Source organism: Procambarus clarkii, chromosome 4, assembly GCF_040958095.1.
Source record: "Procambarus clarkii isolate CNS0578487 chromosome 4, FALCON_Pclarkii_2.0, whole genome shotgun sequence".
In the NCBI taxonomy this organism is placed as follows: Eukaryota; Metazoa; Arthropoda; class Malacostraca; order Decapoda; family Cambaridae; genus Procambarus; species Procambarus clarkii.
Genome location: NC_091153.1, coordinates 37041548 through 37068204, shown reverse-complemented (window position 1 = coordinate 37068204; position 26657 = coordinate 37041548). Strand labels below are relative to the sequence as shown.

At 45.7% G+C, this 26657-nt stretch overlaps 1 long non-coding RNA gene across 1 annotated transcript; it reads right to left on the bottom strand.

Moving 5' to 3' along the window:
* Positions 1-26657, bottom strand: LOC138369801 (uncharacterized). The gene is made up of 2 exons (XR_011229978.1): positions 26516-26657; positions 1-355 (listed from the first exon to the last, which is right to left on the bottom strand). It is a non-coding gene; the product is annotated as an uncharacterized lncRNA (long non-coding RNA).

Here is a 26657-nt window from a genome sequence, read left to right as displayed (position 1 = left end):
TTTGCAAATGCCTCTTTATATGATATGATAACACCTAAAATGATAACCTAAATGATAACATTAAAATAAAACAATATTAAACAAGCCAATTAATCCTTTCATAGAGAGGCGCCTCAACATCCTTAATTGGGAGGATGATACTGACAAACAAATTCGGTCACAGTCGAGCAGGTGCGATCATTGAGCATCCTGTCAAGATGCATTCGAAATTTTCCGCAGAATTCATCTCCGTCACTGTTGTTGGGTTCACCACGATACCAGTCTGCGGCGTCGACTGGGCGACCATCCAACCACTTCCACGTGCCATTTCTCCCTACGTCCGTGAAGCCTAGGTGCACATGAAGTTTATCGATTCCTGTGATAAGAATACAAAGAAACCGTTGTAATAATATTGTAATATTAAGTAAAATTGAACACGTATTCTCACTCAGTGCAGTTTTAGCACACGCACACAAAGTGCCTAATAAAAATTACACCCTCACAATTGAATGCATGAAAAAGAAAATAATTATGTGCAATTGTATTCAAAGCAATTACAGTCGGAATAATTGCATTTCAGATCAATTATAATCGGAAGAGTTGCAATCAGAGAAAAACTCCGTAATCGTTTTGCCTTTAAAAAAAAAACTTTTACATATTTAAATTTAACCATAGTTATATTAATTTACGACTGTATATATATATATACTACAACTTAAAACAAGAATCACATACAAAGTGTGGTGGGTTGCCTAGACATGTTTTTTTTTTTTTTTAAAAGCAAGTGATTGACTGCATTTTTAATGGTGTTGTACCAGGTATACAAGTAAAAGCCTCGAACATAGTATAGAAATGTCTCTTCATGCCATGCAACCTCTGAAGAGACAACTAACACAACACCTATACCCCCTATTAGACAATTTTACAGAAACTTCTTTTCTACAGCTCATAAAACGGAGGAAAGGGTCCTGAAAGATATTGTTAATAGAAACGTTATCCCTACAGACGAAAATCAGAGGACACAACTGACGATTTACTATAAAACCAGAAAAACGGCCAGCCTACTCATGAGAAACTCTCCAGACACAAAGCAGAACGCTTTAAAAGAGACCAACGTCGTCTATGCCTTCAAATGCCCTCTTGGGGACTGTAAGCTCCAAAAAAAACAGTATATAGGCAAGACAACAACATCTCTTTCTAGGCGTTTAACGATGCATAAGCAACAGGGCTCCATTAAGGAACATATAATCTCTTCCCACAACCAAACCATCGCCAGAGTTGGCATACCTAGTAAACAACACAGAAATCATCGATAGATACAGCGATAGCAGGCGGCTTGACGTCTGCGAGGCACTACACATCAAGAAGTCAACACCAGCAATCAACAGCCAATTAATGCACAACTATATTCTACCCACCTCAAGACTCCGCTCCAATATAGAAGCATCAAGAAATATGGACCAATAGGCTTTCTACAATCACTTCCATTCAATACCCATTGTTTCGTGTTCTGTCTTGTGTTTAGGAATTTAATACCCTATTAATACCACCTCACCCCATCCACCTCACTCAAATGTAGATATAAACAAATCGAAGATGTGTAAGTTCTATTCAGTTGTGTATGTGTAAACTAAAGTCTTTGAAAATGTAATAAGTTTTACAAAACGCGCTCAAGTGTCGCGTCAGACTAGAAATAAAAATGAATTTTGGAGAATCGATTTTTGAATTACCACCAACAGTGAAAAGAAACGTACGAAAGATCGAGAAAATTCGTGTTAGAATTATTAACCGAATTATGACCGAAAAAGTAAGATTAATAATTCTAACACGAATTTTCTCGATCTTTCGTACGTTTCTTTATATATATATATATATATATATATATATATATATATATATATATATATATATATATATATATATATATATATATATATATATCGTTTCATCGAAGACATCATAAGAAGGAAAGTGAAAAGCCATGCAACCTCTGAAGAGACAACTAACACAACACCTATACCCCCTATTAGACTATTTTACAGGAACTTCTTTTCCACAGCTCATAAAACGGAGGAAAGGGTCCTGAAAGATATTGTTAATAGAAACGTTATCCCTACAGACAAAAATCAGAGGATACAACTGACGATTTACTATAAAACCAGAAAAACGGCCAGCCTACTCATGAGAAACTCTCCAGACACAAAACAGAACGCTTTAAAAGAGACTAACGTCGTCTATGCCTTCAAATGCCCACTTGGGGACTGTAAGCTCCAAAAAACCCAGTATATAGGCAAGACAACAACATCTCTTTCTAGGCGTTTAACGATGCATAAGCAACAGGGCTCCATTAAGGAACATATAGTCTCTTCCCATAACCAAACCATCGCCAGAGAAATCCTAGTAAACAACACAGAAATCATCGATAGATACAGCGATAGCAGGCGGCTTGACGTTTGCGAGGCACTACACATCAAGAAGTCAACACCAGCAATCAACAGCCAATTATTGCACAACTATATTCTACCCACCTCAAGACTCCGCTCCAATATAGAAGCATCAAGAAATATGGACCAATAGGCTTTCGACAAGCACTTCTATTCAATACCCATTGTTTCTGTTCTGTCTTGTGTTGATACTTTTAATACCCTATTAATATCCCCTGTTCTGTCTTGTGTTAATGCCACATCATCCTTCCCACCTCACTCAAATGTAGATATAATATCAGAGAGACGTAAGTTCTAATCAGTTGTGTATTTGTGAAGTCTTTGAAAATGTAATAAGTTTTACGAAACGCGCCCGTGTCACGTCAGACTAGAAATAAAAATGAATTTTGGAGAAGTGATTTTTGATTTACCTCCAACAGTGAAGCGTAATGTACGAAAGATTGAGAAAATTCGTGTTAGAATTAGTAATCTTACTTTTTCGGTCATATTTAATAATATATATATATATATATATATATATATATATATATATATATATATATATATATATATATATATATATATATATATATATATATATATATATATATATATATATATATATATATATATATATATATATATATATAAAATTTGTGAGGGTACCACCTCTGGTGCCAATGTGGGGACCCATAGCCTCGGAGAAGAAAATAAAAAGTATTCAGAGGAGACCTTGTGGTTTCTCACTGAACACTAATATTATCTTCTCCTACCACCCCCATTCTTTTGTAAGTACACATATATATTTACTTTAATTGAACTTTGTTACAAAAAAGGAGTTACATATCGGTTACAAAGATGGTTATCATAGGTTGTCGAGTTCCTCCAGCTCCTCAGATGGCGGGCAGGAACCCTGGATGCAGTGCGCATTCCCCCTCTGTATCGCCACACTGAGGTGCTGGAAAAGAAAGCTTGCAGCTCTTGGGTCCCTTGTTGTTTCAATGAGCCTAGAACCCAGTTCCTTCAAAAAACTGGTAGCACTTTTACCCCAGGCGCTGAGTGTCTCAGAAGCAATGGGGACAAAATATATATATATATATATATATATATATATATATATATATATATATATATATATATATATATATATATATATATGTCGTACCTAATAGCCAGAACGCACTTCTCAGCCTACTATGCAAGGCCCGATTTGCCTAATAAGCCAAGTTTTCATGAATTAATATATTTTTCCTAATTTTTTGCTTATGAAATGATAAAGCTACCCATTTCATTATGTATGAGGTCAATTTTTTTTTATTGGAGTTAAAATTGACGTAGATATATGACCGAACCTAACCAACCCTACCTAACCTAACCTAACCTATCTTTATAGGTTAGGTAGGCGAAAACAACATTCACTTTTTTCACTTGAAAACACACAAAAAACACAGATTTTCAAAAAAAGCATGTTTTTCCAGTCACAGACATGACATTTATATAATATGTATATAAAAACCCGCTCAGATGCAAATGGAACGTTGTGTGAAAATTTCAAGGCAATCGGTGAAGAACTTTCGGAGATTAGCGATTATGTACAAACGAACATTTCCATTTTTATTTATATAGAAGATATATATATATATATATATATATATATATATATATATATATATATATATATATATATATATAAATATATATGTGTGTGGTACCTAGTAGCCAGAACGCACTTCTCAGCATACTATGCAAGGCCCGATTTGCCAAATAAGCCAAGTTTTCCTGAATTAATATATTTTCTCTAATTTTTTTCTTATGAAATGATAAAGCTACCCATTTCATTATGTATGAGGTCAATTTTTTTTTATTGGAGTTAAAATTAAAGTAGATATATGACCGAACCTAACCAACCCAACCAAACCTATCTTTGTAGGTTAGGTTAGGTTAGGTAGCCGAAAAAGTTAGGTTAGGTTAGGTAGTCGAAAAACAATTAATTCATGAAAATTTTGCTTATTAGGCAAATCGGGCCTTGCATTGTAGGCTGAGAAGTGCGTTCTGGCTACTAGGTACGACATATATATATATATATATATATATATATATATATATATATATATATATATATATATATATGCACAGACTTTGTGATGTGATGGTCGTGATGGTCAAGCGGATTAAGGCGTCCCTGTACATACCAGTTGCGTTGCTCCTGGCAGTATGGGTTCGAGTCACTTCTGGGGTTGTGAGTTTTCAGTTGTATATAGTCCTGGGGACCATTCAGGCTTGTTTGCATTTGTGTTCCTCACGTGTTGCCCCAAAGAATGAGGTGATTTGATAAAATGCTATGCCCAAGATTACTATCCGAGCGCCGGCGGGGAAGTGGTTCAAATAGCTTAGGCTATCACCTCCTTTTGTCCGGTCGTGATGGTCAAGCGGATTAAGGCGTCCCTGTACATACCAGTTGCGTTGCTCCTGGCAGTATGGGTTCGAGTCACTTCTGGGGTTGTGAGTTTTCAGTTGTATATAGTCCTGGGGACCATTCAGGCTTGTTTGCATTTGTGTTCCTCACGTGTTGCCCCAAAGAATGAGGTGATTTGATAAGATGCTATGCCCAAGATTACTATCCGAGTGCCGGCGGGGAAGTGGTTCAAATAGCTTAGGCTTTCACTTCCTTTTGTCCGGTCGTGATGGTCAAGCGGATTAAGGCGTCCCTGTACATACCAGTTGCGTTGCTCCTGGCAGTATGGGTTCGAGTCACTTCTGGGGTTGTGAGTTTTCAGTTGTATATAGTCCTGGGGACCATTCAGGCTTGTTTGCATTTGTGTTCCTCACGTGTTGCCACAAAGAATGAGGTGATTTGATAAAATGCTATGCCCAAGATTACTATCCGAGTGCCGGCGAGGAAGTGGTTCAAATAGCTTAGGCTATCACTTCCTTTTGTCCGGTCGTGATGGTCAAGCGGATTAAGGCATCCCTGTACATACCAGTTGCGTTGCTCCTGGCAGTATGGGTTCGAGTCACTTCTGGGGTTGTGAGTTTTCAGTTGTATACAGTCCTGGGGACCATTCAGGCTTGTTTACATTTGTGTTCCTCACGTGTTGCCCCAAAGAATGAGGTGATTTGATAAAATGCTATGCCCAAGATTACTATCCGAGCGCCGGCGGGGAAGTGGTTCAAATAGCTTAGGCTATCACTTCCTTTTGTCCGGTCGTGATGGTCAAGCGGATTAAGGCGTCCCTGTACATACCAGTTGCGTTGCTCCTGGCAGTATGGGTTCGAGTCACTTCTGGGGTTGTGAGTTTTCAGTTGTATATAGTCCTGGGGACCATTCAGGCTTGTTTGCATTTGTGTTCCTCACGTGTTGCCCCAAAGAATGAGGTGATTTGATAAAATGCTATGCCCAAGATTACTATCCGAGCGCCGGCGGGGAAGTGGTTCAAATAGCTTAGGCTATCACCTCCTTTTGTCCGGTCGTGATGGTCAAGCGGATTAAGGCGTCCCTGTACATACCAGTTGCGTTGCTCCTGGCAGTATGGGTTCGAGTCACTTCTGGGGTTGTGAGTTTTCAGTTGTATATAGTCCTGGGGACCATTCAGGCTTGTTTGCATTTGTGTTCCTCACGTGTTGCCCCAAAGAATGAGGTGATTTGATAAGATGCTATGCCCAAGATTACTATCCGAGTGCCGGCGGGGAAGTGGTTCAAATAGCTTAGGCTTTCACTTCCTTTTGTCCGGTCGTGATGGTCAAGCGGATTAAGGCGTCCCTGTACATACCAGTTGCGTTGCTCCTGGCAGTATGGGTTCGAGTCACTTCTGGGGTTGTGAGTTTTCAGTTGTATATAGTCCTGGGGACCATTCAGGCTTGTTTGCATTTGTGTTCCTCACGTGTTGCCACAAAGAATGAGGTGATTTGATAAAATGCTATGCCCAAGATTACTATCCGAGTGCCGGCGAGGAAGTGGTTCAAATAGCTTAGGCTATCACTTCCTTTTGTCCGGTCGTGATGGTCAAGCGGATTAAGGCGTCCCTGTACATACCAGTTGCGTTGCTCCTGGCAGTATGGGTTCGAGTCACTTCTGGGGTTGTGAGTTTTCAGTTGTATACAGTCCTGGGGACCATTCAGGCTTGTTTACATTTGTGTTCCTCACGTGTTGCCCCAAAGAATGAGGTGATTTGATAAAATGCTATGCCCAAGATTACTATCCGAGCGCCGGCGGGGAAGTGGTTCAAATAGCTTAGGCTATCACTTCCTTTTGTCCGGTCGTGATGGTCAAGCGGATTAAGGCGTCCCTGTACATACCAGTTGCGTTGCTCCTGGCAGTATGGGTTCGAGTCACTTCTGGGGTTGTGAGTTTTCAGTTGTATATAGTCCTGGGGACCATTCAGGCTTGTTTGCATTTGTGTTCCTCACGTGTTGCCCCAAAGAATGAGGTGATTTGATAAAATGCTATGCCCAAGATTACTATCCGAGCGCCGGCGGGGAAGTGGTTCAAATAGCTTAGGCTATCACTTCCTTTTGTCCGGTCGTGATGGTCAAGCGGATTAAGGCGTCCCTGTACATACCAGTTGCGTTGCTCCTGGCAGTATGGGTTCGAGTCACTTCTGGGGTTGTGAGTTTTCAGTTGTATATAGTCCTGGGGACCATTCAGGCTTGTTTGCATTTGTGTTCCTCACGTGTTGCCCCAAAGAATGAGGTGATTTGATAAAATGCTATGCCCAAGATTACTATCCGAGTGCCAGCGGGGAAGTGGTTCAAATAGCTTGGGCTATCACTTCCTTTTGTCTGGTCGTGATGGTCAAGCGGATTAAGGCGTCCCTGTACATACCAGTTGCGTTGCTCCTGGCAGTATGGGTTCGAGTCACTTCTGGGGTTGTGAGTTTTCAGTTGTATATAGTCCTGGGGACCATTCAGGCTTGTTTGCATTTGTGTTCCTCACGTGTTGCCCCAAAGAATGAGGTGATTTGATAAAATGCTATGCCCAAGATTACTATCCGAGCGCCGGCAGGGAAGTGGTTCAAATAGCTTAGGCTATCACTTTCTTTTGTCCGGTCGTGATGGTCAAGCGGATTAAGGCGTCCCTGTACATACCAGTTGCGTTGCTCCTGCCAGTATGGGTTCGAGTCACTTCTGGGGTTGTGAGTTTTCAGTTGTATATAGTCCTGGGGACCATTCAGGCTTGTTTGCATTTGTGTTCCTCACGTGTTGCCCCAAAGAATGAGGTGATTTGATAAAATGCTATGCCCAAGATTACTATCCGAGTGCCGGCGGGGAAGTGGTTCAAATAGCTTAGGCTATCACTTCCTTTTGTCCGGTCGTGATGGTCAAGCGGATTAAGGCGTCCCTGTACATACCAGTTGCGTTGCTCCTGGCAGTATGGGTTCGAGTCACTTCTGGGGTTGTGAGTTTTCAGTTGTATATAGTCCTGGGGACCATTCAGGCTTGTTTGCATTTGTGTTCCTCACGTGTTGCCCCAAAGAATGAGGTGATTTGATAAAATGCTATGCCCAAGATTACTATCCGAGTGCCAGCGGGGAAGTGGTTCAAATAGCTTGGGCTATCACTTCCTTTTGTCCGGTCGTGATGGTCAAGCGGATTAAGGCGTCCCTGTACATACCAGTTGCGTTGCTCCTGGCAGTATGGGTTCGAGTCACTTCTGGGGTTGTGAGTTTTCAGTTGTATATAGTCCTGGGGACCATTCAGGCTTGTTTGCATTTGTGTTCCTCACGTGTTGCCCCAAAGAATGAGGTGATTTGATAAAATGCTATGCCCAAGATTACTATCCGAGCGCCGGCGGGGAAGTGGTTCAAATAGCTTAGGCTATCACTTTCTTTTGTCCGGTCGTGATGGTCAAGCGGATTAAGGCGTCCCTGTACATACCAGTTGCGTTGCTCCTGGCAGTATGGGTTCGAGTCACTTCTGGGGTTGTGAGTTTTCAGTTGTATATAGTCCTGGGGACCATTCAGGCTTGTTTGCATTTGTGTTCCTCACGTGTTGCCCCAAAGAATGAGGTGATTTGATAAAATGCTATGCCCAAGATTACTATCCGAGTGCCGGCGGGGAAGTGGTTCAAATAGCTTAGGCTATCACTTCCTTTTGTCCGGTCGTGATGGTCAAGCGGATTAAGGCGTCCCTGTACATACCAGTTGCGTTGCTCCTGGCAGTATGGGCCCGAGTCACTTCTGGGGTTGGAGTTTTCAGTTGTATATAGTCCTGGGGACCATTCAGGCTTGTTTGCTTTTGTGTTCCTCACGTGTTGCCCCAAAGAATGAGGTGATTTGATAAAATGCTATGCCCAAGATTACTATCCGAGTGCCGGCGAGGAAGTGGTTCAAATAGCTTAGGCTATCACTTCCTTTTGTCCGGTCGTGATGGTCAAGCGGATTAAGGCGTCCCTGTACATACCAGTTGCGTTGCTCCTGGCAGTATGGGTTCGAGTCACTTCTGGGGTTGTGAGTTTTCAGTTGTATATAGTCCTGGGGACCATTCAGGCTTGTTTGCATTTGTGTTCCTCACGTGTTGCCCCAAAGAATGAGGTGATTTGATAAAATGCTATGCCCAAGATTACTATCCGAGCGCCGGCGGGGAAGTGGTTCAAATAGCTTAGGCTATCACTTCCTTTTGTCCGGTCGTGATGGTCAAGCGGATTAAGGCGTCCCTGTACATACCAGTTGCGTTGCTCCTGGCAGTATGGGTTCGAGTCACTTCTGGGGTTGTGAGTTTTCAGTTGTATATAGTCCTGGGGACCATTCAGGCTTGTTTGCATTTGTATTCCTCACGTGTTGCCCCAAAGAATGAGGTGATTTGATAAAATGCTATGCCCAAGATTACTATCCGAGCGCCGGCGGGGAAGTGGTTCAAATAGCTTAGGCTATAACTTCCTTTTGTCCGGTCATGATGATCAAGCGGATTAAGGCGTCCCTGTACATACCAGTTGCGTTGCTCCTGGCAGTATGGGTTCGAGTCACTTCTGGGGTTGTGAGTTTTCAGTTGTATATAGTCCTGGGGACCATTCAGGCTTGTTTGCATTTGTGTTCCTCACATGTTGCCCCAAAGAATGAGGTGATTTGATAAAATGCTATGCCCAAGATTACTATCTGAGTGCCGGCGGGGAATTGGTTCAAATAGCTTAGGCTATCACTTCCTTTTGTCCGGTCGTGATGGTCAAGCGGATTAAGGCGTCCCTGTACATACCAGTTGCGTTGCTCCTGGCAGTATGGGTTCGAGTCACTTCTGGGGTTGTGAGTTTTCAGTTGTATATAGTCCTGGGGACCATTCAGGCTTGTTTGCATTTGTGTTCCTCACGTGTTGCCCCAAAGAATGAGGTGATTTGATAAAATGCTATGCCCAAGATTACTATCCGAGCGCCGGCGGGGAAGTGGTTCAAATAGCTTAGGCTATCACTTTCTTTTGTCCGGTCGTGATGGTCATGCGGATTAAGGCGTCCCTGTCCATACCAATTGCGTTGCTCCTGGCAGTATGGGTTCGAGTCACTTCTGGGGTTGTGAGTTTTCAGTTGTATATAGTCCTGGGGACCATTCAGGCTTGTTTGCATTTGTGTTCCTCACGTGTTGCCCCAAAGAATGAGGTGATTTGATAAAATGCTATGCCCAAGATTACTATCCGAGCGCCGGCGGGGAAGTGGTTCAAATAGCTTAGGCTATCACTTCCTTTTGTCCGGTCGTGATGGTCAAGCGGATTAAGGCGTCCCTGTACATACCAGTTGCGTTGCTCCTGGCAGTATGGGTTCGAGTCACTTCTGGGGTTGTGAGTTTTCAGTTGTATATAGTCCTGGGGACCATTCAGGCTTGTTTGCATTTGTGTTCCTCACGTGTTGCCCCAAAGAATGAGGTGATTTGATAAAATGCTATGCCCAAGATTACTATCCGAGTGCCAGCGGGGAAGTGGTTCAAATAGCTTGGGCTATCACTTCCTTTTGTCCGGTCGTGATGGTCAAGCGGATTAAGGCGTCCCTGTACATACCAGTTGCGTTGCTCCTGGCAGTATGGGTTCGAGTCACTTCTGGGGTTGTGAGTTTTCAGTTGTATATAGTCCTGGGGACCATTCAGGCTTGTTTGCATTTGTGTTCCTCACGTGTTGCCCCAAAGAATGAGGTGATTTGATAAAATGCTATGCCCAAGATTACTATCCGAGCGCCGGCAGGGAAGTGGTTCAAATAGCTTAGGCTATCACTTTCTTTTGTCCGGTCATGATGGTCAAGCGGATTAAGGCGTCCCTGTACATACCAGTTGCGTTGCTCCTGGCAGTATGGGTTCGAGTCACTTCTGGGGTTGTGAGTTTTCAGTTGTATATAGTCCTGGGGACCATTCAGGCTTGTTTGCATTTGTGTTCCTCACGTGTTGCCCCAAAGAATGAGGTGATTTGATAAAATGCTATGCCCAAGATTACTATCCGAGTGCCGGCGGGGAAGTGGTTCAAATAGCTTAGGCTATCACTTCCTTTTGTCCGGTCGTGATGGTCAAGCGGATTAAGGCGTCCCTGTACATACCAGTTGCGTTGCTCCTGGCAGTATGGGTTCGAGTCACTTCTGGGGTTGTGAGTTTTCAGTTGTATATAGTCCTGGGGACCATTCAGGCTTGTTTGCATTTGTGTTCCTCACGTGTTGCCCCAAAGAATGAGGTGATTTGATAAAATGCTATGCCCAAGATTACTATCCGAGTGCCAGCGGGGAAGTGGTTCAAATAGCTTGGGCTATCACTTCCTTTTGTCCGGTCGTGATGGTCAAGCGGATTAAGGCGTCCCTGTACATACCAGTTGCGTTGCTCCTGGCAGTATGGGTTCGAGTCACTTCTGGGGTTGTGAGTTTTCAGTTGTATATAGTCCTGGGGACCATTCAGGCTTGTTTGCATTTGTGTTCCTCACGTGTTGCCCCAAAGAATGAGGTGATTTGATAAAATGCTATGCCCAAGATTACTATCCGAGCGCCGGCGGGGAAGTGGTTCAAATAGCTTAGGCTATCACTTTCTTTTGTCCGGTCGTGATGGTCAAGCGGATTAAGGCGTCCCTGTACATACCAGTTGCGTTGCTCCTGGCAGTATGGGTTCGAGTCACTTCTGGGGTTGTGAGTTTTCAGTTGTATATAGTCCTGGGGACCATTCAGGCTTGTTTGCATTTGTGTTCCTCACGTGTTGCCCCAAAGAATGAGGTGATTTGATAAAATGCTATGCCCAAGATTACTATCCGAGTGCCGGCGGGGAAGTGGTTCAAATAGCTTAGGCTATCACTTCCTTTTGTCCGGTCGTGATGGTCAAGCGGATTAAGGCGTCCCTGTACATACCAGTTGCGTTGCTCCTGGCAGTATGGGCTCGAGTCACTTCTGGGGTTGGAGTTTTCAGTTGTATATAGTCCTGGGGACCATTCAGGCTTGTTTGCTTTTGTGTTCCTCACGTGTTGCCCCAAAGAATGAGGTGATTTGATAAAATGCTATGCCCAAGATTACTATCCGAGTGCCGGCGAGGAAGTGGTTCAAATAGCTTAGGCTATCACTTCCTTTTGTCCGGTCGTGATGGTCAAGCGGATTAAGGCGTTCCTGTACATACCAGTTGCGTTGCTCCTGGCAGTATGGGTTCGAGTCACTTCTGGGGTTGTGAGTTTTCAGTTGTATATAGTCCTGGGGACCATTCAGGCTTGTTTGCATTTGTGTTCCTCACGTGTTGCCCCAAAGAATGAGGTGATTTGATAAAATGCTATGCCCAAGATTACTATCCGAGCGCCGGCGGGGAAGTGGTTCAAATAGCTTAGGCTATCACTTCCTTTTGTCCGGTCGTGATGGTCAAGCGGATTAAGGCGTCCCTGTACATACCAGTTGCGTTGCTCCTGGCAGTATGGGTTCGAGTCACTTCTGGGGTTGTGAGTTTTCAGTTGTATATAGTCCTGGGGACCATTCAGGCTTGTTTGCATTTGTGTTCCTCACGTGTTGCCCCAAAGAATGAGGTGATTTGATAAAATGCTATGCCCAAGATTACTATCCGAGCGCCGGCGGGGAAGTGGTTCAAATAGCTTAGGCTATAACTTCCTTTTGTCCGGTCATGATGATCAAGCGGATTAAGGCGTCCCTGTACATACCAGTTGCGTTGCTCCTGGCAGTATGGGTTCGAGTCACTTCTGGGGTTGTGAGTTTTCAGTTGTATATAGTCCTGGGGACCATTCAGGCTTGTTTGCATTTGTGTTCCTCACATGTTGCCCCAAAGAATGAGGTGATTTGATAAAATGCTATGCCCAAGATTACTATCTGAGTGCCGGCGGGGAATTGGTTCAAATAGCTTAGGCTATCACTTCCTTTTGTCCGGTCGTGATGGTCAAGCGGATTAAGGCGTCCCTGTACATACCAGTTGCGTTGTTCCTGGCAGTATGGGTTCGAGTCACTTCTGGGGTTGTGAGTTTTCAGTTGTATATAGTCCTGGGGACCATTCAGGCTTGTTTGCATTTGTGTTCCTCACGTGTTGCCCCAAAGAATGAGGTGATTTGATAAAATGCTATGCCCAAGATTACTATCCGAGCGCCGGCGGGGAAGTGGTTCAAATAGCTTAGGCTATCACTTTCTTTTGTCCGGTCGTGATGGTCATGCGGATTAAGGCGTCCCTGTACATACCAATTGCGTTGCTCCTGGCAGTATGGGTTCGAGTCACTTCTGGGGTTGTGAGTTTTCAGTTGTATATAGTCCTGGGGACCATTCAGGCTTGTTTGCATTTGTGTTCCTCACGTGTTGCCCCAAAGAATGAGGTGATTTGATAAAATGCTATGCCCAAGATTACTATCCGAGTGCCGGCGGGGAAGTGGTTCAAATAGCTTAGGCTATCACTTCCTTTTGTCCGGTCGTGATGGTCAAGCGGATTAAGGCGTCCCTGTACATACCAGTTGCGTTGCTCCTGGCAGTATGGGTTCGAGTCACTTCTGGGGTTGTGAGTTTTCAGTTGTATATAGTCCTGGGGACCATTCAGGCTTGTTTGCATTTGTGTTCCTCACGTGTTGCCCCAAAGAATGAGGTGATTTGATAAAATGCTATGCCCAAGATTACTATCCGAGTGCCGGCGAGGAAGTGGTTCAAATAGCTTAGGCTATCACTTCCTTTTGTCCGGTCGTGATGGTCAAGCGGATTAAGGCGTCCCTGTACATACCAGTTGCGTTGCTCCTGGCAGTATGGGTTCGAGTCACTTCTGGGGTTGTGAGTTTTCAGTTGTATATAGTCCTGGGGACCATTCAGGCTTGTTTGCATTTGTGTTCCTCACGTGTTGCCCCAAAGAATGAGGTGATTTGATAAAATGCTATGCCCAAGATTACTATCCGAGCGCCGGCGGGGAAGTGTTTCAAATAGCTTAGGCTATCACTTCCTTTTGTCCGGTCGTGATGGTCAAGCGGATTAAGGCGTCCCTGTACATACCAGTTGCGTTGCTCCTGGCAGTATGGGTTCGAGTCACTTCTGGGGTTGTGAGTTTTCAGTTGTATATAGTCCTGGGGACCATTCAGGCTTGTTTGCATTTGTGTTCCTCACGTGTTGCCCCAAAGAATGAGGTGATTTGATAAGATGCTATGCCCAAGATTACTATCCGAGTGCCGGCGGGGAAGTGGTTCAAATAGCTTAGGCTTTCACTTCCTTTTGTCCGGTCGTGATGGTCAAGCGGATTAAGGCGTCCCTGTACATACCAGTTGCGTTGCTCCTGGCAGTATGGGTTCGAGTCACTTCTGGGGTTGTGAGTTTTCAGTTGTATATAGTCCTGGGGACCATTCAGGCTTGTTTGCATTTGTGTTCCTCACGTGTTGCCACAAAGAATGAGGTGATTTGATAAAATGCTATGCCCAAGATTACTATCCAAGTGCCGGCGAGGAAGTGGTTCAAATAGCTTAGGCTATCACTTCCTTTTGTCCGGTCGTGATGGTCAAGCGGATTAAGGCGTCCCTGTACATACCAGTTGCGTTGCTCCTGGCAGTATGGGTTCGAGTCACTTCTGGGGTTGTGAGTTTTCAGTTGTATATAGTCCTGGGGACCATTCAGGCTTGTTTGCATTTGTGTTCCTCACGTGTTGCCCCAAAGAATGAGGTGATTTGATAAAATGCTATGCCCAAGATTACTATCCGAGTGCCAGCGGGGAAGTGGTTCAAATAGCTTGGGCTATCACTTCCTTTTGTCCGGTCGTGATGGTCAAGCGGATTAAGGCGTCCCTGTACATACCAGTTGCGTTGCTCCTGGCAGTATGGGTTCGAGTCACTTCTGGGGTTGTGAGTTTTCAGTTGTATATAGTCCTGGGGACCATTCAGGCTTGTTTGCATTTGTGTTCCTCACGTGTTGCCCCAAAGAATGAGGTGATTTGATAAAATGCTATGCCCAAGATTACTATCCGAGCGCCGGCGGGGAAGTGGTTCAAATAGCTTAGGCTATCACTTTCTTTTGTCCGGTCGTGATGGTCAAGCGGATTAAGGCGTCCCTGTACATACCAGTTGCGTTGCTCCTGGCAGTATGGGTTCGAGTCACTTCTGGGGTTGTGAGTTTTCAGTTGTATATAGTCCTGGGGACCATTCAGGCTTGTTTGCATTTGTGTTCCTCACGTGTTGCCCCAAAGAATGAGGTGATTTGATAAAATGCTATGCCCAAGATTACTATCCGAGTGCCGGCGGGGAAGTGGTTCAAATAGCTTAGGCTATCACTTCCTTTTGTCCGGTCGTGATGGTCAAGCGGATTAAGGCGTCCCTGTACATACCAGTTGCGTTGCTCCTGGCAGTATGGGCTCGAGTCACTTCTGGGGTTGGAGTTTTCAGTTGTATATAGTCCTGGGGACCATTCAGGCTTGTTTGCTTTTGTGTTCCTCACGTGTTGCCCCAAAGAATGAGGTGATTTGATAAAATGCTATGCCCAAGATTACTATCCGAGTGCCGGCGAGGAAGTGGTTCAAATAGCTTAGGCTATCACTTCCTTTTGTCCGGTCGTGATGGTCAAGCGGATTAAGGCGTTCCTGTACATACCAGTTGCGTTGCTCCTGGCAGTATGGGTTCGAGTCACTTCTGGGGTTGTGAGTTTTCAGTTGTATATAGTCCTGGGGACCATTCAGGCTTGTTTGCATTTGTGTTCCTCACGTGTTGCCCCAAAGAATGAGGTGATTTGATAAAATGCTATGCCCAAGATTACTATCCGAGCGCCGGCGGGGAAGTGGTTCAAATAGCTTAGGCTATCACTTCCTTTTGTCCGGTCGTGATGGTCAAGCGGATTAAGGCGTCCCTGTACATACCAGTTGCGTTGCTCCTGGCAGTATGGGTTCGAGTCACTTCTGGGGTTGTGAGTTTTCAGTTGTATATAGTCCTGGGGACCATTCAGGCTTGTTTGCATTTGTGTTCCTCACGTGTTGCCCCAAAGAATGAGGTGATTTGATAAAATGCTATGCCCAAGATTACTATCCGAGCGCCGGCGGGGAAGTGGTTCAAATAGCTTAGGCTATAACTTCCTTTTGTCCGGTCATGATGATCAAGCGGATTAAGGCGTCCCTGTACATACCAGTTGCGTTGCTCCTGGCAGTATGGGTTCGAGTCACTTCTGGGGTTGTGAGTTTTCAGTTGTATATAGTCCTGGGGACCATTCAGGCTTGTTTGCATTTGTGTTCCTCACATGTTGCCCCAAAGAATGAGGTGATTTGATAAAATGCTATGCCCAAGATTACTATCTGAGTGCCGGCGGGGAATTGGTTCAAATAGCTTAGGCTATCACTTCCTTTTGTCCGGTCGTGATGGTCAAGCGGATTAAGGCGTCCCTGTACATACCAGTTGCGTTGTTCCTGGCAGTATGGGTTCGAGTCACTTCTGGGGTTGTGAGTTTTCAGTTGTATATAGTCCTGGGGACCATTCAGGCTTGTTTGCATTTGTGTTCCTCACGTGTTGCCCCAAAGAATGAGGTGATTTGATAAAATGCTATGCCCAAGATTACTATCCGAGCGCCGGCGGGGAAGTGGTTCAAATAGCTTAGGCTATCACTTTCTTTTGTCCGGTCGTGATGGTCATGCGGATTAAGGCGTCCCTGTACATACCAATTGCGTTGCTCCTGGCAGTATGGGTTCGAGTCACTTCTGGGGTTGTGAGTTTTCAGTTGTATATAGTCCTGGGGACCATTCAGGCTTGTTTGCATTTGTGTTCCTCACGTGTTGCCCCAAAGAATGAGGTGATTTGATAAAATGCTATGCCCAAGATTACTATCCGAGTGCCGGCGGGGAAGTGGTTCAAATAGCTTAGGCTATCACTTCCTTTTGTCCGGTCGTGATGGTCAAGCGGATTAAGGCGTCCCTGTACATACCAGTTGCGTTGCTCCTGGCAGTATGGGTTCGAGTCACTTCTGGGGTTGTGAGTTTTCAGTTGTATATAGTCCTGGGGACCATTCAGGCTTGTTTGCATTTGTGTTCCTCACGTGTTGCCCCAAAGAATGAGGTGATTTGATAAAATGCTATGCCCAAGATTACTATCCGAGTGCCGGCGAGGAAGTGGTTCAAATAGCTTAGGCTATCACTTCCTTTTGTCCGGTCGTGATGGTCAAGCGGATTAAGGCGTCCCTGTACATACCAGTTGCGTTGCTCCTGGCAGTATGGGTTCGAGTCACTTCTGGGGTTGTGAGTTTTCAGTTGTATATAGTCCTGGGGACCATTCAGGCTTGTTTGCATTTGTGTTCCTCACGTGTTGCCCCAAAGAATGAGGTGATTTGATAAAATGCTATGCCCAAGATTACTATCCGAGCGCCGGCGGGGAAGTGTTTCAAATAGCTTAGGCTATCACTTCCTTTTGTCCGGTCGTGATGGTCAAGCGGATTAAGGCGTCCCTGTACATACCAGTTGCGTTGCTCCTGGCAGTATGGGTTCGAGTCACTTCTGGGGTTGTGAGTTTTCAGTTGTATATAGTCCTGGGGACCATTCAGGCTTGTTTGCATTTGTGTTCCTCACGTGTTGCCCCAAAGAATGAGGTGATTTGATAAGATGCTATGCCCAAGATTACTATCCGAGTGCCGGCGGGGAAGTGGTTCAAATAGCTTAGGCTTTCACTTCCTTTTGTCCGGTCGTGATGGTCAAGCGGATTAAGGCGTCCCTGTACATACCAGTTGCGTTGCTCCTGGCAGTATGGGTTCGAGTCACTTCTGGGGTTGTGAGTTTTCAGTTGTATATAGTCCTGGGGACCATTCAGGCTTGTTTGCATTTGTGTTCCTCACGTGTTGCCACAAAGAATGAGGTGATTTGATAAAATGCTATGCCCAAGATTACTATCCAAGTGCCGGCGAGGAAGTGGTTCAAATAGCTTAGGCTATCACTTCCTTTTGTCCGGTCGTGATGGTCAAGCGGATTAAGGCGTCCCTGTACATACCAGTTGCGTTGCTCCTGGCAGTATGGGTTCGAGTCACTTCTGGGGTTGTGAGTTTTCAGTTGTATACAGTCCTGGGGACCATTCAGGCTTGTTTACATTTGTGTTCCTCACGTGTTGCCCCAAAGAATGAGGTGATTTGATAAAATGCTATGCCCAAGATTACTATCCGAGCGCCGGCGGGGAAGTGGTTCAAATAGCTTAGGCTATCACTTCCTTTTGTCCGGTCGTGATGGTCAAGCGGATTAAGGCGTCCCTGTACATACCAGTTGCGTTGCTCCTGGCAGTATGGGTTCGAGTCACTTCTGGGGTTGTGAGTTTTCAGTTGTATATAGTCCTGGGGACCATTCAGGCTTGTTTGCATTTGTGTTCCTCACGTGTTGCCCCAAAGAATGAGGTGATTTGATAAAATGCTATGCCCAAGATTACTATCCGAGCGCCGGCGGGGAAGTGGTTCAAATAGCTTAGGCTATCACTTCCTTTTGTCCGGTCGTGATGGTCAAGCGGATTAAGGCGTCCCTGTACATACCAGTTGCGTTGCTCCTGGCAGTATGGGTTCGAGTCACTTCTGGGGTTGTGAGTTTTCAGTTGTATATAGTCCTAGGGACCATTCAGGCTTGTTTGCATTTGTGTTCCTCACGTGTTGCCCCAAAGAATGAGGTGATTTGATAAAATGCTATGCCCAAGATTACTATCCGAGCGCCGGCGGGGAAGTGGTTCAAATAGCTTAGGCTATAACTTCCTTTTGTCCGGTCGTGATGGTCAAGCGGATTAAGGCGTCCCTGTACATACCAGTTGCGTTGCTCCTGGCAGTATGGGTTCGAGTCACTTCTGGGGTTGTGAGTTTTCAGTTGTATATAGTCCTGGGGACCATTCAGGCTTGTTTGCATTTGTGTTCCTCACGTGTTGCCCCAAAGAATGAGGTGATTTGATAAAATGCTATGCCCAAGATTACTATCCGAGTGCCGGCGAGGAAGTGGTTCAAATAGCTTAGGCTATCACTTCCTTTTGTCCGGTCGTGATGGTCAAGCGGATTAAGGCGTCCCTGTACATACCAGTTGCGTTGCTCCTGGCAGTATGGGTTCGAGTCACTTCTGGGGTTGTGAGTTTTCAGTTGTATATAGTCCTGGGGACCATTCAGGCTTGTTTGCATTTGTGTTCCTCACGTGTTGCCCCAAAGAATGAGGTGATTTGATAAAATGCTATGCCCAAGATTACTATCCGAGCGCCGGCGGGGAAGTGTTTCAAATAGCTTAGGCTATCACTTCCTTTTGTCCGGTCGTGATGGTCAAGCGGATTAAGGCGTCCCTGTACATACCAGTTGCGTTGCTCCTGGCAGTATGGGTTCGAGTCACTTCTGGGGTTGTGAGTTTTCAGTTGTATATAGTCCTGGGGACCATTCAGGCTTGTTTGCATTTGTGTTCCTCACGTGTTGCCCCAAAGAATGAGGTGATTTGATAAGATGCTATGCCCAAGATTACTATCCGAGTGCCGGCGGGGAAGTGGTTCAAATAGCTTAGGCTTTCACTTCCTTTTGTCCGGTCGTGATGGTCAAGCGGATTAAGGCGTCCCTGTACATACCAGTTGCGTTGCTCCTGGCAGTATGGGTTCGAGTCACTTCTGGGGTTGTGAGTTTTCAGTTGTATATAGTCCTGGGGACCATTCAGGCTTGTTTGCATTTGTGTTCCTCACGTGTTGCCACAAAGAATGAGGTGATTTGATAAAATGCTATGCCCAAGATTACTATCCAAGTGCCGGCGAGGAAGTGGTTCAAATAGCTTAGGCTATCACTTCCTTTTGTCCGGTCGTGATGGTCAAGCGGATTAAGGCGTCCCTGTACATACCAGTTGCGTTGCTCCTGGCAGTATGGGTTCGAGTCACTTCTGGGGTTGTGAGTTTTCAGTTGTATACAGTCCTGGGGACCATTCAGGCTTGTTTACATTTGTGTTCCTCACGTGTTGCCCCAAAGAATGAGGTGATTTGATAAAATGCTATGCCCAAGATTACTATCCGAGCGCCGGCGGGGAAGTGGTTCAAATAGCTTAGGCTATCACTTCCTTTTGTCCGGTCGTGATGGTCAAGCGGATTAAGGCGTCCCTGTACATACCAGTTGCGTTGCTCCTGGCAGTATGGGTTCGAGTCACTTCTGGGGTTGTGAGTTTTCAGTTGTATATAGTCCTGGGGACCATTCAGGCTTGTTTGCATTTGTGTTCCTCACGTGTTGCCCCAAAGAATGAGGTGATTTGATAAAATGCTATGCCCAAGATTACTATCCGAGCGCCGGCGGGGAAGTGGTTCAAATAGCTTAGGCTATCACTTCCTTTTGTCCGGTCGTGATGGTCAAGCGGATTAAGGCGTCCCTGTACATACCAAGTTGCGTTGCTCCTGGCAGTATGGGTTCGAGTCACTTCTGGGGTTGTGAGTTTTCAGTTGTATATAGTCCTGGGGACCATTCAGGCTTGTTTGCATTTGTGTTCCTCACGTGTTGCCCCAAAGAATGAGGTGATTTGATAAAATGCTATGCCCAAGATTAGTATCCGAGCGCCGGCGGGGAAGTGGTTCAAATAGCTTAGGCTATAACTTCCTTTTGTCCGGTCATGATGATCAAGCGGATTAAGGCGTCCCTGTACATACCAGTTGCGTTGCTCCTGGCAGTATGGGTTCGAGTCACTTCTGGGGTTGTGAGTTTTCAGTTGTATATAGTCCTGGGGACCATTCAGGCTTGTTTGCATTTGTGTTCCTCACATGTTGCCCCAAAGAATGAGGTGATTTGATAAAATGCTATGCCCAAGATTACTATCTGAGTGCCGGCGGGGAATTGGTTCAAATAGCTTAGGCTATCACTTCCTTTTGTCCGGTCGTGATGGTCAAGCGGATTAAGGCGTCCCTGTACATACCAGTTGCGTTGCTCCTGGCAGTATGGGTTCGAGTCACTTCTGGGGTTGTGAGTTTTCAGTTGTATATAGTCCTGGGGACCATTCAGGCTTGTTTGCATTTGTGTTCCTCACGTGTTGCCCCAAAGAATGAGGTGATTTGATAAAATGCTATGCCCAAGATTACTATCCGAGCGCCGGCGGGGAAGTGGTTCAAATAGCTTAGGCTATCACTTTCTTTTGTCCGGTCGTGATGGTCATGCGGATTAAGGCGTCCCTGTACATACCAATTGCGTTGCTCCTGGCAGTATGGGTTCGAGTCACTTCTGGGGTTGTGAGTTTTCAGTTGTATATAGTCCTGGGGACCATTCAGGCTTGTTTGCATTTGTGTTCCTCACGTGTTGCCCCAAAGAATGAGGTGATTTGATAAAATGCTATGCCCAAGATTACTATCCGAGCGCCGGCGGGGAAGTGGTTCAAATAGCTTAGGCTATCACTTCCTTTTGTCCGGTCGTGATGGTCAAGCGGATTAAGGCGTCCCTGTACATACCAGTTGCGTTGCTCCTGGCAGTATGGGTTCGAGTCACTTCTGGGGTTGTGAGTTTTCAGTTGTATATAGTCCTGGGGACCATTCAGGCTTGTTTGCATTTGTGTTCCTCACGTGTTGCCCCAAAGAATGAGGTGATTTGATAAAATGCTATGCCCAAGATTACTATCCGAGCGCCGGCAGGGGAAGTGGTTCAAATAGCTTAGGCTATCACTTCCTTTTGTCCGGTCGTGATGGTCAAGCGGATTAAGGCATCCCTGTACATACCAGTTGCGTTGCTCCTGGCAGTATGGGTTCGAGTCACTTCTGGGGTTGTGAGTTTTCAGTTGTATATAGTCCTGGGGACCATTCAGGCTGGTTTGCATTTGTGTTCCTCACGTGTTGCCCCAAAGAATGAGGTGATTTGATAAAATGCTATGCCCAAGATTACTATCCGAGTGCCGGCGGGGAAGTGGTTCAAATAGCTTAGGCTATCACTTCCTTTTGTCCGGTCGTGATGGTCAAGCGGATTAAGGCGTCCCTGTACATACCAGTTGCGTTGCTCCTGGCAGTATGGGTTCGAGTCACTTCTGGGGTTGTGAGTTTTCAGTTGTATATAGTCCTGGGGACCATTCAGGCTTGTTTGCATTTGTGTTCCTCACGTGTTGCCCCAAAGAATGAGGTGATTTGATAAAATGCTATGCCCAAGATTACTATCCGAGTGCCAGCGGGGAAGTGGTTCAAATAGCTTAGGGCTATCACTTCCTTTTGTCCGGTCGTGATGGTCAAGCGGATTAAGGCGTCCCTGTACATACCAGTTGCGTTGCTCCTGGCAGTATGGGTTCGAGTCACTTCTGGGGTTGTGAGTTTTCAGTTGTATATAGTCCTGGGGACCATTCAGGCTTGTTTGCATTTGTGTTCCTCACGTGTTGCCCCAAAGAATGAGGTGATTTGATAAAATGCTATGCCCAAGATTACTATCCGAGCGCCGGCGGGGAAGTGGTTCAAATAGCTTAGGCTATCACTTTCTTTTGTCCGGTCGTGATGGTCAAGCGGATTAAGGCGTCCCTGTACATACCAGTTGCGTTGCTCCTGGCAGTATGGGTTCGAGTCACTTCTGGGGTTGTGAGTTTTCAGTTGTATATAGTCCTGGGGACCATTCAGGCTTGTTTGCATTTGTGTTCCTCACGTGTTGCCCCAAAGAATGAGGTGATTTGATAAAATGCTATGCCCAAGATTACTATCCGAGTGCCGGCGGGGAAGTGGTTCAAATAGCTTAGGCTATCACTTCCTTTTGTCCGGTCGTGATGGTCAAGCGGATTAAGGCGTCCCTGTACATACCAGTTGCGTTGCTCCTGGCAGTATGGGCTCGAGTCACTTCTGGGGTTGGAGTTTTCAGTTGTATATAGTCCTGGGGACCATTCAGGCTTGTTTGCTTTTGTGTTCCTCACGTGTTGCCCCAAAGAATGAGGTGATTTGATAAAATGCTATGCCCAAGATTACTATCCGAGTGCAGGCGAGGAAGTGGTTCAAATAGCTTAGGCTATCACTTCCTTTTGTCCGGTCGTGATGGTCAAGCGGATTAAGGCGTCCCTGTACATACCAGTTGCGTTGCTCCTGGCAGTATGGGTTCGAGTCACTTCTGGGGTTGTGAGTTTTCAGTTGTATATAGTCCTGGGGACCATTCAGGCTTGTTTGCATTTGTGTTCCTCACGTGTTGCCCCAAAGAATGAGGTGATTTGATAAAATGCTATGCCCAAGATTACTATCCGAGCGCCGGCGGGGAAGTGGTTCAAATAGCTTAGGCTATCACTTCCTTTTGTCCGGTCGTGATGGTCAAGCGGATTAAGGCGTCCCTGTACATACCAGTTGCGTTGCTCCTGGCAGTATGGGTTCGAGTCACTTCTGGGGTTGTGAGTTTTCAGTTGTATATAGTCCTGGGGACCATTCAGGCTTGTTTGCATTTGTGTTCCTCACGTGTTGCCCCAAAGAATGAGGTGATTTGATAAAATGCTATGCCCAAGATTACTATCCGAGCGCCGGCGGGGAAGTGGTTCAAATAGCTTAGGCTATAACTTCCTTTTGTCCGGTCATGATGATCAAGCGGATTAAGGCGTCTCTGTACATACCAGTTGCGTTGCTCCTGGCAGTATGGGTTCGAGTCACTTCTGGGGTTGTGAGTTTTCAGTTGTATATAGTCCTGGGGACCATTCAGGCTTGTTTGCATTTGTGTTCCTCACATGTTGCCCCAAAGAATGAGGTGATTTGATAAAATGCTATGCCCAAGATTACTATCTGAGTGCCGGCGGGGAATTGGTTCAAATAGCTTAGGCTATCACTTCCTTTTGTCCGGTCGTGATGGTCAAGCGGATTAAGGCGTCCCTGTACATACCAGTTGCGTTGCTCCTGGCAGTATGGGTTCGAGTCACTTCTGGGGTTGTGAGTTTTCAGTTGTATATAGTCCTGGGGACCATTCAGGCTTGTTTGCATTTGTGTTCCTCACGTGTTGCCCCAAAGAATGAGGTGATTTGATAAAATGCTATGCCCAAGATTACTATCCGAGCGCCGGCGGGGAAGTTGTTCAAATAGCTTAGGCTATCACTTTCTTTTGTCCGGTCGTGATGGTCATGCGGATTAAGGCGTCCCTGTACATACCAATTGCGTTGCTCCTGGCAGTATGGGTTCGAGTCACTTCTGGGGTTGTGAGTTTTCAGTTGTATATAGTCCTGGGGACCATTCAGGCTTGTTTGCATTTGTGTTCCTCACGTGTTGCCCCAAAGAATGAGGTGATTTGATAAAATGCTATGCCCAAGATTACTATCCGAGCGCCGGCGGGGAAGTGGTTCAAATAGCTTAGGCTATCACTTCCTTTTGTCCGGTCGTGATGGTCAAGCGGATTAAGGCGTCCCTGTACATACCAGTTGCGTTGCTCCTGGCAGTATGGGTTCGAGTCACTTCTGGGGTTGTGAGTTTTCAGTTGTATATAGTCCTGGGGACCATTCAGGCTTGTTTGCATTTGTGTTCCTCACGTGTTGCCCCAAACAATGAGGTGATTTGATAAAATGCTATGCCCAAGATTACTATCCGAGTGCCGGCGGGGAAGTGGTTCAAATAGCTTAGGCTATCACTTCCTTTTGTCCGGTCGTGATGGTCAAGCGGATTAAGGCGTCCCTGTACATACCAGTTGCGTTGCTCCTGGCAGTATGGGTTCGAGTCACTTCTGGGGTTGTGAGTTTTCAGTTGTATATAGTCCTGGGGACCATTCAGGCTTGTTTGCATTTGTGTTCCTCACGTGTTGCCCCAAAGAATGAGGTGATTTGATAAAATGCTATGCCCAAGATTACTATCCGAGTGCCAGCGGGGAAGTGGTTCAAATAGCTTGGGCTATCACTTCCTTTTGTCCGGTCGTGATGGTCAAGCGGATTAAGGCGTCCCTGTACATACCAGTTGCGTTGCTCCTGGCAGTATGGGTTCGAGTCACTTCTGGGGTTGTGAGTTTTCAGTTGTATATAGTCCTGGGGACCATTCAGGCTTGTTTGCATTTGTGTTCCTCACGTGTTGCCCCAAAGAATGAGGTGATTTGATAAAATGCTATGCCCAAGATTACTATCCGAGCGCCGGCGGGGAAGTGGTTCAAATAGCTTAGGCTATCACTTCCTTTTGTCCGGTCGTGATGGTCAAGCGGATTAAGGCGTCCCTGTACATACCAGTTGCGTTGCTCCTGGCAGTATGGGTTCGAGTCACTTCTGGGGTTGTGAGTTTTCAGTTGTATATAGTCCTGGGGACCATTCAGGCTTGTTTGCATTTGTGTTCCTCACGTGTTGCCCCAAAGAATGAGGTGATTTGATAAAATGCTATGCCCAAGATTACTATCCGAGTGCCGGCGAGGAAGTGGTTCAAATAGCTTAGGCTATCACTTCCTTTTGTCCGGTCGTGATGGTCAAGCGGATTAAGGCGTCCCTGTACATACCAGTTGCGTTGCTCCTGGCAGTATGGGTTCGAGTCACTTCTGGGGTTGTGAGTTTTCAGTTGTATATAGTCCTGGGGACCATTCAGGCTTGTTTGCATTTGTGTTCCTCACGTGTTGCCCCAAAGAATGAGGTGATTTGATAAAATGCTATGCCCAAGATTACTATCCGAGCGCCGGCGGGGAAGTGTTTCAAATAGCTTAGGCTATCACTTCCTTTTGTCCGGTCGTGATGGTCAAGCGGATTAAGGCGTCCCTGTACATACCAGTTGCGTTGCTCCTGGCAGTATGGGTTCGAGTCACTTCTGGGGTTGTGAGTTTTCAGTTGTATATAGTCCTGGGGACCATTCAGGCTTGTTTGCATTTGTGTTCCTCACGTGTTGCCCCAAAGAATGAGGTGATTTGATAAAATGCTATGCCCAAGATTACTATTCGAGTGCCGGCGGGGAAGTGGTTCAAATAGCTTAGGCTATCACTTCCTTTTGTCCGGTCGTGATGGTCAAGCGGATTAAGGCGTCCCTGTACATACCAGTTGCGTTGCTCCTGGCAGTATGGGTTCGAGTCACTTCTGGGGTTGTGAGTTTTCAGTTGTATATAGTCCTGGGGACCATTCAGGCTTGTTTGCATTTGTGTTCCTCACGTGTTGCCCCAAAGAATGAGGTGATTTGATAAAATGCTATGCCCAAGATTACTATCCGAGCGCCGGCGGGGAAGTGTTTCAAATAGCTTAGGCTATCACTTCCTTTTGTCCGGTCGTGATGGTCAAGCGGATTAAGGCGTCCCTGTACATACCAGTTGCGTTGCTCCTGGCAGTATGGGTTCGAGTCACTTCTGGGGTTGTGAGTTTTCAGTTGTATATAGTCCTGGGGACCATTCAGGCTTGTTTGCATTTGTGTTCCTCACGTGTTGCCCCAAAGAATGAGGTGATTTGATAAAATGCTATGCCCAAGATTACTATTCGAGTGCCGGCGGGGAAGTGGTTCAAATAGCTTAGGCTATCACTTCCTTTTGTCCGGTCGTGATGGTCAAGCGGATTAAGGCGTCCCTGTACATACCAGTTGCGTTGCTCCTGGCAGTATGGGTTCGAGTCACTTCTGGGGTTGTGAGTTTTCAGTTGTATATAGTCCTGGGGACCATTCAGGCTTTTTTGCATATATATATATATATATATATATATATATATATATATATATATATATATATATATATATATATATATATATATATATATATATATATAGTTGTGTTCTCGTTTGCCAGTTAGCAGCTCGGTCAAGACTGCTGTTTGGTGGGATAACGATAACTGGTTGATGATCACTGCAGAGCGAAGCTCCTCCAAGGCATTCTCCTCAGTCATGGGCTGACCAGTCACCACCACCACCGCCAGGAGCAGTAAGGAATACATAGTTACCGTGTTAATCTTAGCTCTGGTGGCGCTGTCTTGATGCTTCCCAGGCCCGTCTAAGGCACACAACTTGGCCCTCCGGTGTGTAGGAGTGGAGTGACGCCCATGTCGCTGTCTTCTCCAGAAGACAGCGAGAGGGGAAGTGATG